General features: G+C 40.0%; 1 long non-coding RNA gene across 1 annotated transcript; it reads right to left on the reverse strand.

The window, feature by feature from the left end:
- Window positions 1–6,781: 6,781 nt before the first annotated feature.
- Window positions 6,782–14,991, reverse strand: LOC121473299. Its single transcript, XR_005983136.1, has 3 exons — window positions 14,415–14,991; window positions 11,023–11,173; window positions 6,782–7,191 (listed from the first exon to the last, which is right to left on the reverse strand). It is a non-coding gene; the product is annotated as an uncharacterized LOC121473299 (long non-coding RNA).
- Window positions 14,992–15,076: the final 85 nt, after the last annotated feature.

The raw sequence follows: 15,076 nt of genomic DNA on the forward strand, positions 1-15,076 counted from the left end.
TTCTCCCAGGCCTCCTCCTTACCAGGTCGCTGCCCAATGGCTGCCTCCCAGAGCAAGCTGCTGCGAAGGCCGCCCTCTCCGCAGGCCTTCCTTTTCCTGAGCGACCACAAACATTTTATAACAAGCCTAGAAGTTATCACGTTCACACCAACCGGCCACCACTGAAGACGTGAGTACCAAGGGAGGGGCAGTGCCTTCTGAGTAACTCAGCACAGGTTCTGATTCTTGGACATTAGCAATAGGATCCCAGAGGAATAAAATCTTTCTTTCTTTTTTTTTTTTTTTTTTTTTTAGGATTTTATTTATTTATTCCTGAGAGACAGAGAGAGAGAAGCAGAGACACAGGCAGAGGGAGAAGAAGGCTCCATGCAGGGAGCCCGACGTGGGACTCGATCCCGGGACTCCAGGATCACACCTTGGGCTGAAGGGAGGCGCTCAACCTCTGAGCCACCGAGGGATCCCCAATACATAAAATCTTTTTTAAAAAATCTGAATTTTATATTTTGAAATTGTTAATATAACTACTGAATTTTGTTCTTCATAAATGTATATAAATTGTTTAACCAGGAGCAGTAATGAAAAATTGAATAGATATCTTTGAAAGGGGCAGCCCAGACGGGGCTCAGCGGTTTAGCAACACCTTCACCCCAGGGCATGACTCTGGGGTCCTGGGATCGAGTCCCGCATGGGGCTCCCTGAATGGAGCCTGCTTCTCCCTCTGCCTGTGTCTCTGCCTCTCATTCTGTGTCTCTCATAAATAAATAAAAATCTTAAAATATATATATATATATATATATATATTTGAAGGTACAGTAAAAGGCAAATCTCTATTTTAGCCATAAAGATAACAAATATGCAAATATTATTTAAACTATGAAATACCTACCTGGTAAAAAATTAGGTAGCCAGTAAAATATTATGTGACAATCACATAGGAATTCTGTATTATACTGAGTAAGAAGAACAATATAAAAAGTTTTATATATGAAAGATTATTACAATGTAAGAAAAAAGTCCCATAAATACTTAGGCTTTAATAAAAGCCAATTGTTGTCTGGATGGCTGTATTGTGAATAACTTTTCCTCTTATTCTTAAAATGCTTTTTCCAAATTTTCTAATATAAACATATTTTCTTTTGTTTTTAAAGATTTTATTTATTTGAGAGAGAGAGAGAGAGAGAGAGAGAGAGAGAGAGAGCTTGAGCAGGGGGAGGGGCAGAGGGAGAAGCAGACTCCACGCTGAGAATGGAGATGTCTTGGGGCTCCACGGCAGGACCCTGGGATTACGACTTGAGCTGAAGGCAGGCACTTAACCGACTGAGCCACCCAGGTGCCCCAAACATGTATTATTTTCCTAATGAAAAATATTAAAGCATAAGAAACCTATAGTTTAAAATATAAATAATTTTCCTCACTAATGGAGAGGAAATATGTAGATCATAGACAAACTAATATGGGGCATTGGGCTGGCTTAGTCTGTAGAACATATGACTCTTGATCTCAAGGTTGTGAGTCCAAGCCCTATGTTGGGTGTAGTGATAAAAATATCAAAAAAATCTTTACATTTGCAATGATGTGGATAGAGCTAGAATGTATTATGCTAAGTAAAATAAGTCAGTCAGAGAAAGACAAATACCATATGATTTCACTCATGTGGAATTTAGGAAACAAAACGGATGAACACGTGGGAGAGGAGTAAAAAGAGAAAGAGAAGGAAATGAATCATGGGACTCTTGACTATGGGGAATAAATTGAGGGTTGACATTGGGCAGGGGGTGGGGGATGGGATAGGCGGGTGATGGGTATTAAGGAGGGCACCTGTGATATGATGAGCACTGGCTGTTATACGTAAACGATGAGCCACTGAACTCTACTCCTAAAACCAATATTGAACTGTATGTCAACTAACTAGAAATTTTTTAAAAAGAATTTTAAAAAATCTTTAAAAAATAAAATACAAATAATTTTCTTTACTAATGGAAAGAAAATATGTAGATTATAGACAAATAAATACAAAATTATTCTTTTGGACTTTGATCAAAAGGATATATACAGGGGCACCTGAGTAACTCAGTGGGTTAAGCGTCTGACTCTTGATTTTTGGCTCAGGTCCTAATCTTGGGGTTGTGGGATAGAGCCCCACAATGGGCTCCGCAGTCATGGAGGAGTCTGCTTCTCTCTCTCTTTTTCTCTATGTCTCTGTCTCTCTCTCTCTCTCTCTCCCTACCTTTCTCCCAGGCCCTCTCCCCTGCTCTCACTTACATGCTCTCTCTCTCTCTCTCTCTTAAATAGTAAATAAAATAAATAAGTCTTTTTTTTAAAAAAAAGGATAAATACAGCATCCAAAACTGACTCTTTCGGCTTCCAACAAGCTTACAAATCCTATTATTATTATTATTATTATTATTATTATTATTATTATTTTTACAAATCCTATTATATAAAAAAAAAAAAAGCCCACAGCTAATGGGGCTTTCCCATCCTCAATGGGAAAAAACTAAGAGCTTTTCCTGTACGGTCAGGAACAAAATGGGAATGTCCACTCACATCACTGTTATTTAACATAGTACTGGGAGCCCTAACCTCAGCAACCAGACAACAAAGAGAAATAAAAGAATCCAGATTGGCAAGGAAGAAGTCAAACTTTCACAATTCACAGATGACATGATACTCCATGTAGAAAACCCAAAAGACTCCAACAAGAAACCGCTAGAACTGATACATGAATTCTGTGAAATCACAGGATATAAAATCAACGTACGGAAACCTGTTGCATTTCCACACATCAAAAATGAAGCAACAGGGATCCCTGGGTGGCGCAGCGGTTTGGCGCCTGCCTTTGACCCGGGGCGCGATCCTGGAGACCCGGGATCGAGTCCCACGTCGGGCTCCCGGTGCATGGAGCCTGTTTCTCCCTCTGCCTGTGTCTCTGCCTCTCTCTCTCTCTCTCTCTGTGACTATCATAGATCAATAAAAATTGAAAAAAAAAAAAAATGAAGCAACAGAAAGAGAAATCAAGGAATTGATCCCTTCACAATTGCACCAAAAAAACATAACATACCTAGGAATAAACCTAACCAAGGAGCTAAAAGATCTGTATTCTGAAAACCATAAAACACTGATGAAAGAAATTGAAGATGACACAAAGAAATGAAAAAACACACTCCATGCTCATGAATGGGAAGAACAAATATTGTTAAAATGTCTATATTACTTATAGCAATCTGTACACTTAATGTAATCTCTATTATATGCTATTTATTTTATTATTATTCATGTTTTTATTTTACTGACATTTTGTTACGATTAAAGCATAGCCGAATAGCTCTTGATCTCTAGAGCTACTGGCCAGCTCCTCTGTGATAAAATAGCAAATGAAAAGGATTTGGATTGGGAATAAGGAAGCTTCAAGTCCATTGTCTTCTATTTCTTTGTTTCTTCTAGACTATTGGAAATTTTGATCTACCGGATTCAATTGGTAGGGTAAGGTTTATAGAAGCTAGTCCATCAGGGCTAGTTGAGTGCTTCAAGCGAAAGGAAACAGAGCTAGGGGGACTGCTACATCAGAACAGAAAACTCCAACTTCCTTGTAAAGTTTAACTGGATACTTTAGCTTTTAAGCAGAAATGCTTAAGATTTTCATTTCATCTTGCAAAAACACTATTTGCAGGTCAGTGATTGGAGACAGGCAGTTCACTGTTAGCTTTCTTTTTAAGAAATAGATTGTAGGGACGCCTGGGTGGCTCAGGGTTGAGGGTCTGCCTTCGGCCCAGGCATGACCCCAGGGTCTCAGGATCAAGTCCCGCACTGGGCTCCCCACAGGGAGCCTGCTTCTCCCTCTGCCTGGGTCTTTGCCTCTCCCTCTGGGTCTCTCAGGAATGATAAATAAAATCTTTAAAAAAGTAAAAAAGTAGATTGTAAAACCTCTGGGATCCAGGTAGGGTAACGAACAGACGATCTTAGACAATTTCTTTGAATTGTCTGGAAATCAAACTTGAGTTTCAAAGGTCAGAAGGAAGTAACCTGATCTCTGACTTTCAATCAGTAGCTGTTAAAGTCCCAGCCAAGTCTATCTCCTGCGCATGTTTAATTTTTTTTTAAATTTTTTTAAATTATTTATTTATGATAGTCACAGAGAGAGAGAGAGAGGCAGAGACACAGGCAGAGGGAGAAGCAGGCTCCATGCACCGGGAGCCCGATGTGGGATTCGATCCCGGGTCTCCAGGATCGCGCCCTGGGCCAAAGGCAGGCGCCGAACCGCTGCGCCACCCAGGGATCCCCGTATGTTTAAATCTATAAGATGGAATAGAGTGGGGGATGCCCTCATTTTCTGAAGCCCTAGGATGTATCTCTAGCATATATGAGTGCATATACCATATTCAATCTCTAGTATCCAAGCCTCTGATAAATTTTCAAAATAAGGTAAAATTCTGACATATAAATAAGTAATATTTATAAGCTAAGAAATTATTTTATATGATGTGTAAAATAAATACACGTCAAAGATTTCAGGGAGCTCATTAAATACTGAGAGACCCAGAGATTTTTGTTAAAATTGGCTCAAAGAAGCAAAACTGGATTTTGCTACAGGAGTGGGTGGTAGAGAAGTCAACCTCTACCTGACCTCCAGGATTTATTTGCATGTCTATAGATGGTGGAAGGAGAATAATGCCTCCTTCCCCCACTTCCAAAATAGTCCAACCTACTCCTCAGAACCTGGGAATATGTTAGATGGTGAAGGGGAATTAAGGAGCTGCAGATGCAATTAAGATGGGTAGTCAGGTAACATTATAGGGATTATTTTGGATCATCCAGATGGACTCAATACAATCACAAGGGTCTTTAATAATAGATGAGGGTAGGCAGGAGAGTCAGAGGGAGCAGCAGCTATGGAAGAAGAATGATCAGAAAGATGAGACATTGCTCATTTTGAAGATAGAAAAAGGGCCCAAGAGCTTCAGAATGAGGTAACCTCTAAAAGCTAGAAGAGATGGGGTGCCTGGATGGCTCAGTCGGTTAAGCATCTGCCTTCAGCTCCAGTCATGATCTCAGGGTCCTGGGATCGAGCCTGCTTTCTCCCTCTCTCTTCAGCTCCCCCTGCTTGTGCTCTCTTGCTCTCTTTCTCTCTCTGTCAAATAATTAAATAAAATCTTTTAAAAAATGAAAATAAAAGCTAGAAAAGGCAAGGAAATACAATCTCCCCGGTAGCCTCTAGAAAGGAATGGAGCTCTGCAGATAACCTTGAACTTAGCCCAGCAGAGCCTGTATGGGACCCCTGGCTTCCAGAACTGTAAGAAGAGAATAAAGTTATGTGGTTCCAATATGCCAGATTTGTGGTGATTTTTAAGAACAGAAACAGAAAACTCACATAATAGAAAAAAATTAGTCGCCCTATCAGTTATCTACAACTTACAGAATTTAGAAATAGCTCAAAAACAAAGGCACACACACACTTACATGTACATACACACATATGCACATTCATAGTTAACACCTCGTACTCGTACCATATCCACGGAGCGTATGTAGCTTACTTTTGGGGCAGCAAATAAAAGTAGGGATGTATTTCTTTCTTTCTTTCTTTTTTTTTTTTAGGGATGTATTTCTAATGAGATGAATGACTCAGCACTTAGCAATTGCAAAGATGCCCTACCCAACCTCAGGATCATTAATCACTGATGGAAGCAGAAATGAGCAAATTGATGACTTGATGGTTCAGTAGAATCCCCCTTGGAAACTGGGGAGAGCCAAATCATCAATAACTCTGAAATCAATTCTTGCTCCATCAGCCAATTTCTAGCCAAAAGGAGTAATGGCCTTTTAGTAGCCAACTGCTTCAGCTTTGGGGTTGTGTTACAGCAGAATTTTCTTCCTTCAATTAAAATTAGCTGGATAACAGAAATTGATGTTCGCCCTAAGGAAACTCTTATCAAGTCAAAATTGATAGGCCCGGGGAAGAAAAAAGCAAAAATATGAAAAGCATCAGATAAAAAATGATGATTCAAGTGGAACTAAATTGTTTTTGTTTCCTGGCACCCATACTTCATCCTTTTCATAGCAACAGCCTTAGAGTTCCAGACGAGGCTGATCCCACACATATTCCTCTTACTACTCCATTCAGACGAGAGTGGGTGAACGACCTAAGCCTGGCCCATCTGTCTTAATGATAAGTTAAGAATTTATGAGCTCAGGGGCACCTGCTGGCTCCGTTAGAGCATGCAACTCTTGATCTCTTGCATAGAGCTTCCTTAAAAATAAATTTAGGGGTGCCTGAGTGGCTCAGTTGGTTAAGCAGCTGCCTTCTGCCCAGGTCATGATCCCAGGGCCCTGGGATGGAGTCCCGCATTGGAGTGGGGCTGCTCAGCGGGAAGGCTGCTTCTCCTCCTGCCTGTGCTCTATCAAATAAATAAAACCTATAAAAATAATATTAAATTTAAAAAATTAAAAACATTGGGCACCTGGTAGCTCAGTCGGTTAAGTTTCTGCCTTTGGCTCAGGTCATGATCCCGGAGTCCTGGGCTCTAGCCCTGTATCAGGGTCCCTGCTCAGCAGGAAGTCTGCTTCTCCATCTCTCTTGCCCCCTCCCCCATGTATTCTCTCTCTTTCTCTCCCTCGTTTTCTCTCTCTCAAATAAATAAATCTTAAAAAAAAAAAAAAAAAAAAAAAAACGCCAGGAGAAAAAAAACCCCAATTGTTAAACAAAAGCAAGGGGGTTAAATAACATCTATACATAACATGATTTACGATACATCTTGCGGAAGAAACATGATAGATATCCCTACATTCAATAGTTACACTAACCACTGAAAGCTCTTACAGAATCAAATATCTTGGCAAAGTGGCTTCAGCTTCTTCCACTAGGACTTCAGTGTATTTTCTACTGTCCCCAAGGTGCCTGAAACACTGTCCTGGAAGCCATACCAGGATCTATAGTCATATTTGAAGCCCAAGGGAATAACACAGAAATGAAGAAAATAGTCTTTGTGATGCTTCTGCTCTAGGGAGAAACAGCAGCAGAAGAAAATCCAGCAGATAGTAAAAGTGAGCACCATTTCTGAGAATAATTATAGTACAATCTGATAAGTTGTGATCTCATTTTCATCCATTCAAAATAAATGATTTCTTCTTTGTAACATTTCTAGAACCTCCATTGTAGGGCTACCTCTGTGGTCCTTTTAGTCTTCATCACATCTGAGAATGCAGAAGAAGCAAAAAGAATAAAATCGAAGGAACTCAATTATTAGAATAATATGATTAAGTTGGGTCAGTCAGCAAAATGAAGTCAACCGACTAAAAAGAGTTTTAATGGGGAGTATCATCCTTCATAAATCAGGCAAGCAAACCATGAACCATTTGGAAAGCAGCTAGGTTTGTGCCCTTTTCATTTATCTTAATTTAATAGCTCCGTGGAGCCATGGCCTAGCAGCTCCTAGTTAAGGTTGGGGTCTAATGTTGTGGGACAGATTGTTCCTCCATCCTTCCACCATATATTCACGTACTGTTTTTATTTAGCTTTCAAAGACAAAGGGGAAAATCTCAGCTCATAACAAAGGACTAGTGTCAAAACATAACTTTAACTTTAAACCTACCTTTTTATTTTATTTTTTTTTAAGGATTTTATTTATTTATTCATGAGAGACAGAGAGAGAGAGGCAGAGACACAGGCAGAGGGAGAAGCAGGCTCCATGCAGGGAGCCCGATGTGGGACTCGATCCTGGGACTCCAGAATCATGCCCTGGGCCTAAAGCAGACCCTCAACCACTGAGCCCCCCGGGCATCCCAAACCTACCTTTTTAAAAAAGAGATTTTACTTATTTTAGAAAGAGCATGAGCAGTGGGGAAGGGTAGAGGGAGAAGGAGACTCCCTGCTGAGCAAGGAGCCTGATGGGGGTGCTTGATCCCAGGATCCTGGGACCATGACCTGAGCTGAAGGCAGATGTTTAACTGACTGAGCCACCCAGGTTCCCTAAACATACCTTTTAAAAAACTCCAACAAACCAATAATAATAGTATAAGAGACAAACAATCCAATAGAAAGAGACGACAGGGACGGCTGGGTGGCTCAGCGGTTGAGCATCTGCCTTCAGCTCAGGGCTCAGGGCATGATCCTGGAGTCCCAGGATCCAGTCCCACATCGGGCTCCCCGCAGGGAGCCTGCTTCTCCCTCTGCCTGTGTCTCTGCCTCTCTCTGTGTGTCTCTTATGAATAAATAAATAAAATCTTAAAAAAAAAAAAAAAAAAAGAAAAAGGGACAACAAAAGAGAAAACCTGAATGGCCAATAAAGTTGTGGAAGGATGCTCAACTTCACTGCTACTAAGGAAAATGCATATTAGAACAAAAATGCTATACCATTTTCCTATAGGTAAGATGGGTGGGAACTAAAGATAACAAATGTAGGCAGAGATTAGAGATATTCTCATAATCTAAGTACAACCACTAGGAGTAAATTCACCATTATTTTAATATGCAAATTTGAAGACATCCAGACCTACCAGTTCCACTTATTTATTTATTTATTTGTTTGTTTGTTTATTTATTTATTTATTTTTGAGTAAGCTCTATACCCGACGTGGAACTCAAACGTACAACCCCCCAAGATCAAGGGTTGCATGCTCCACCGACTGAGCCAGTCAGACAATCTATATTCCACTTCTAAATACTTATTCTAGATAAACTCTCATGCAAAGCTGTTCACTTCAGAATTGACTTTGAAGGTAAAAAATTAAATGTCCATTAAGATGCCAAATAAATTCATTTAGGTAATGCTTAATAGGATTCCATAGGATAGCTAGGATACATGAGCTAAACCTAGGTGTAGTATCATGGTTGCATCTTAAACACAATGTTAATTGAAAAAAGTAGATTCCTGGAGAATGCATGAAGTATGGTACAATCTTTTTCTTTCTTTCTTTTTTTTTTTTTTTTTTTTTTAAGATTTTATTCATTCAAGAGAGAGCATGAGCAGGAGGAAAGGGAGAAGCAGACTCCCTTCTGAGCACAGAGCCCAATGCTGGGCTCCATTCCAGGACCCCAAGATCATGTCCCAAACTGGAGTCAGACACTTACCCAACTGAGTCACTCAGCATCCCAATACGGTACTTCTATTAAAAGTGTAAAAGGAGGGCAGCCCGGGTGGCTCAGTGGTTTAGTGCCGCCTTCAGCCCAGGCCGTGACCCCGGGTCCTGGGATCAAGTCCTGCGTCAGGCTCCCTGCATGGAGCCTGCTTCTCCCTCTGCCTGTGTCTCTACCTCTCTCTCTCTCTCTCTCTGTGTCTCTCATGAATAAATAAATAAAATCTTTAAAAAAAATGTAAAAGGATACTAAACTATATTGTATATTGTTTATCATGCATGTACAGAGGTAATACAAGTATATGTAATAAAAGTACAAAAATACGAAGAGTAATTTCAGTGAAAAGGTAGCTCTGGATAGTTAGGATAATGGAGTGGGGGATGGATATCAACTGTATATACTGTTTGGTAAAAAGGGAAAAAATCTGAAGCAATTATGGAAAATATTAACTTCTGTGATTATATATATCCCTGGGAGCACAAAAAAAGTTTCTAAAAGATGTATTGGCATTAATATTTCAATGGCATAGGGACACCTGGGTGGCTCAGATGGTTAAGCAGCTGCCTTCTGCCCAGGCCATGATCCTGGGGTCAAGGGATTGAGCCCAACATCAGGCCCCCTGCTCAGTGGGGCATCTGTGTCTCTTTCTGCCCCTTCCCCCACTCATGCTCTCTCTCTCTCTCTCTCTCTCATTCTCTCTCTCTCTCAAATAAATAAACAAAATCTTCTTAAAAAAACATTTCAATGGAATGAACCAAAGCAAAACTTCCATGTACTTGTTTTCCTAAAAGTTATCTTTCTGAGAACTTGTCGCACTGGTCCTTGCCACATTCTGAAAGGTGTCCCTTGCAATCATCTAAATCTTTGTAGCTGTCAGATTTTCCAGGGCACCAAACAAAGGGATAGTCTTTAAAAACACAGCAACAATAAATTTTTGGAGAAGTGGCCAAACAAAGGAAGAGAACTTTGAGTCTACAGGTTGACAAATTGGAGCAAGGTAAATATATGGGAGAACCAGTGGAAGAGAGGGGGTAGTTAGTGATGTCTGTTTTGTAGATCCCTTCGGTGCTGCCTCTGGGCTGATAAGGGTAATTTTTGTCCTTCCCAGTAGAGAGAAGAGGGGGAACAACTTTATGTTATGTAATAGTTTATGTCCTATTTTAGGCAAGTAGGAGTAATGCAGAGAGCTTTCCTTTTTATCTGTTCCTTCTCAGTTGCCTTCAGCCTAAAATAATCCTTATATCAAAGTGCCATACTTTGGGGTACCATATTTGGACACCATTGACTTGCCGTTGCCCTTCTTTTACTAAAACTTTTTTTTTTTAAGATTATTTATTTATTTATTTACTCATGAGAAACGCAGAGAGAGAGGCAGAGCCACAGGCAGAGGGAGAAGTAGGCTCCATGCAGGGAGCCCAACGTGGGACTCCATCCCGGGACCCCGGGGTCACGCCCTGGGCCGAGGGCGGGCGCTAAGCCACTGAGCCCCCCGGGCTGCCCTTTACTAAAACTTTTGACTAAATTGCAGACACCCTGGAACTTGACTTCTAAATCTCACATGCCTCAAAAAACTAACAATAACCATGTAATGTTATCTAATACCCATCTCATAATCAAATGTCTGTAATGGCCCTCAAATTTCTTTTCTTACAGTTTCCCAATTGAGACAAACTATGCACTTACTTGTTTTGACTTTATACATTCTATTTTTTTTTATTATTTTTATTTATTTATGATAGGCACACAGTGAGAGAGAGAGAGAGGCAGAGACACAGGCAGAGGGAGAAGCAGGCTCCATGCACCGGGAGCCCAACGTGGGACTCGATCCCGGGTCTCCAGGACCGCGCCCTGGGCCAAAGGCAGGCGCCAAACCGCTACGCCACCCAGGGATCCCGACTTTATACATTCTAATTTGAAAAAGCTCTCCCACGTTTTATAGTGATACTCACTTTTTGAAGAGTCCAGACCAGGTATTTTGTAGAAGATCTCACATTTTTATTCTTGTCTTATGTGTTATTTTACTTTGTCTCCTTAAATTTTCTATCAATATAAATTGATAGTTAGGTCTAGAAGGGCTTGATTAAATTCAGAGTAAATATTCTGCAAAAAATAAAGAAATAAAAATAAAAATAAAAAATAAAAAATAAATATTCCACCAAAAATTTCTTATAGGGAATGTTGTGAATATGGTTTTGTGTCACATCAAGAGACTCTGTAAAGATAATCCCCTATATCTGTGATACTGAAGTTGATCTCCTGGTTTAGGTTTTAACTTCATGTGGCTCCTTGGAAAAGATTCATCTTTCCTTTTGTAATTAGTTAAAAAATAATATCTAGAGTAATACTTTGGAATTGTGTCCCGCATCAACATTTCACCCCATGGGTTTAGCATCCACTGATGAGTCTTTTTATTATTGGTATTATGTCCTGACCAGTTATTAGTGTATTTATTTTTAAAATGAACAGTTGTATATTATATTTTAATTAAGAATATTTCTAAGACTATGGGGATGCCTGGCTGGCTCAGTCAGTAGAGCATGAGACTCTTGATCTCTGGGTTCTGAGTTTGAGCCCCATGTTAGGTGTAGAGATTACTTAAAAATGAAATCTTAAAAAAAAAAAAGGCTACCAAATCGAACTTCTATATATATATAATATATATATATAAAAAAAAGAAGCTATCAACCAAAAGTCCTCCCCATTCTTCTATCCCCCATTGTTAAGTTTCTCATGGTTGCTTCCTTGAAACTTAAGAACTTTGAAAATATAAAGTAATTGAATTAAAATAAAATATTAAATAAATTCTCTAATAGAATAGGAATATATTTAGGCATTTCAATGAGGGATTTTTCTGTTGGAAAAAGGAGAGATTGGTGATAGTGTTACTGGGCAGTGAGACTGAACAGACATTTGAGTAGGCATGCAGTTAATTTGCTGGAGCCAGCTCATATTGGCTTGCAAGAGCTGATTGTTAAATTTTTTAGAATTTTGTGAGCTGGTTGTTAAGCACAGCCATTATTAAAAGTTAAAGGGTATAAATTTACAATGAGTTATACTAAAAATAGATAATAGGGGCATGTGGCTGGCTCAGTTGGTAGAGCATACAACCCTTGATCTCAGGGCCCTGAGTTCAAGCTCCACGCTAGGCATAGAGATTACTTTAAAAAAAAAAAAAAAAAGATAATAAACATTTAGAACTCACTAATTCTTAATTATTTTTACTACATTTTATCATTATTTATACCCTTGGAGTTATGTCTATTGTATCTGCATGATGGAAATATTATATAATGTTGTGTTATGCACATCTCTTCCCAATTTCACATTCAGTGACTCCATGTTGATGGTTTGAAATAGGTCACGGTAGGGGAATTTACAACATGGCAACACCAGCAAGCATTGCCAATAAAGGCTCAATTTATTATTTTGTTGATTGTCTAGACTAAAAATTATGGGGAGAACGTTGATGCATATTAAACCTAAAAGTATGTTATGTCTGTAGCTGTTAACATTGTGAGTAGCATTAAAAAACTGAGTAGATATTTGTCCAGTATTCAAAAACCATTACTCAATTCAGAAAAGAAGTTGCTCACATCATTGTTGAAAGAATGAAGTTTCACTATATGTCTTTGTTGTTTCATGTTGTTTCACTTTCGTTTTATTGCTTAACAGAAATATCAAACAACATTCATGGAATTATGCTGGTTTAGCAATAGTAACAATATGTTTCTTTGGTTACAAAAGTTCAGTAAAAATCAACAAAAGTGTGTTGTGTGAACCAACTGGTTATATGGACTTTAAAAGAAGACATTTTATAGGTTAGTATTTTTGTAATAAGAGCATTTTTTTTTTTTAAAGTAGGCTTTAGGCTGGAACTCATGACCCAGAGATTGAGAGTCACATGTTCGACTGGCTGAGCCAGTCAGGCGTCCCATAAAAGGATTGTTATAAATCAGTACTACACATCTGTATATATTGCAACGGACTGGATTGTATCCTTCTAAAATTTATGTGTTGAATCCCTAACCCTCAATATGACTATTTTTGGAAATAACATCTTTAGAAGGAAATTAGGTATAACTGAGGTATAAGGGTGAGACCCTACCATTGAAATGGCATAGCCTTATTAAAAAAGGGAAGAGAGAGCTCTCTCCCTTCTTTCTCCCTACCAGGGAAAGGCCATGTGAGCACATAATGAAATGGCAGCCACTTAAGGTCAGGAGAAGAGGCTTCAGACTGAAACCTATGTGCCAGCACCTTGGTCTTGGGTTTTCCAGCCTTCAGAACTGTGGGAAATAAATTTCTGTTGTTTAGGCCACCCAACCTATGATATTTTGGCATAGCAGTTCAAGGTCAGATACACACACTGCTGATAGGCACACAAGTTGTAAGAAGTGTTAAGAGATGATAAGTGCTATAAAAATATGGAGTAAATGATATGTGAGGAGTGCAGTGGAGGTGGCGTTTTAGATAATCCAGGTGATAGATCATGAGGACCTGACCTTGGGTAGTGACCTTAGAAAAACAGAAGTTGGGGATCCCAGGGTGGCTCGGCGGTTTAGCACCTGCCTTCCGCCCAGGGCGTGACCCCGGGGTCCTGGGATCGAGTCCCATGTCGGGCTCCCCGCATGGAGCCTGCTTCTCCCTCTGCCTGTGTCTCTGCTTCTCTCTCTCTGTGTCTCTCATGAATAAATAAATAAAATCTTTAAAAAAAAAAAAGAAAAAAAACCTGAAGTTTACATGGTTTCAAGAGGGCGCCATTTGACTTGCCGCTGCGACTGACTACACCAGGATTGACATGGAGGTTGGACGTTTCTTCTATATATACATACAGATATTGATATAGATATATATAAAACATCCCACGTAACCCCCTGAATTTTAGGTTGTTCCTCTGATCATCCTCTAACCTACTGCCAGGCTGATTGTTCTAAATCCATTTTTGCTTAAAATTGTATTCTGATTCCCTGGATTTCAAGGTCAAGTTCAGTTCTTCTCCTTAATCCTTCTAACTTGCTTCTTTATCCCACATCTTTTACAATCCACTCCTCCTAGCAGCACCCCTACCCCCCAACACATACATCCTAGTCACACTCAGCTAGTTTCTTGACTTTGCCCTGTTGCTTCATGAACTTTCTGTTGCTCTATCCCGACCTCCCCCCCCCCACCATTTATTTATCCAACTTCTCCTTGTCCTTCAAAATTTGGGGCCAGAATTACCTTTTCCAAGAAACCTTCCCAAACTCTTTCTGACTTGGGTCCCCTCCTCTGTGCTCTCTGCGATTAACTTGGACTCTGCCCACATTGCACAAGCGCTGTGCTGTGATACTGGTTTACTTACCTGTCTTTCCCACAATCTGCATATATTCTTTTTTTCTTTTCTTTTTTTTCTTTCCTTCCTTCCTTCCTTCCTTCCTTCCTTCCTTTCTTTCTTTTTTAAATTAACTCTCTGCAAGGGGACTGATTGCAGGACCCTGGGGGATCAGGCCCTGAGCCAAATGCAGATGCTCAGCCACTGAGCCCCACCCAGGTGCTCCATATTCATCATATTCATTTCTTTCTTCCTTCCTTCCTTCCTTCCTTCCTTCCTTCCTTCCTTCCTTCCTTTCTCTTTCTTTCTTTCTTTCTTTTTCTTTCTTTCTTTCTTTCTTTCTTTCTTTCTTCCTTCCTTCCTTCTTTCTTTCTTTTTAATCCTCCAAGCCGTACATGGGGCCTGTCCCATAGCAGGTGTCATTAAGTGCTTGTGGGAAGAATTAATTTTATAGGTAGAACCTTGCACCAGTGAGCCCCTGGAGGAAAAGGCAAAGAAAGAAAACCTTTGTGAGGCTTCAACATTAAGGAGCAGACACCCTGCAGCTTGGACATTGGCAGGGGGCAGGGAGGAAGGAGCACCTGGCAGCCTGAGCCACGGGCAAAAGTTGCTTTGCGGGCCTGCTCAGCTTCCACACTTGCACAGCCAATCGCAGGGCAGGACAGGTGAAACTGAAGGGAGGAAAACTACAT

This window comes from Vulpes lagopus, chromosome 12 (genome assembly GCF_018345385.1).
Source record: "Vulpes lagopus strain Blue_001 chromosome 12, ASM1834538v1, whole genome shotgun sequence".
NCBI classification, from domain to species: Eukaryota; Metazoa; Chordata; class Mammalia; order Carnivora; family Canidae; genus Vulpes; species Vulpes lagopus.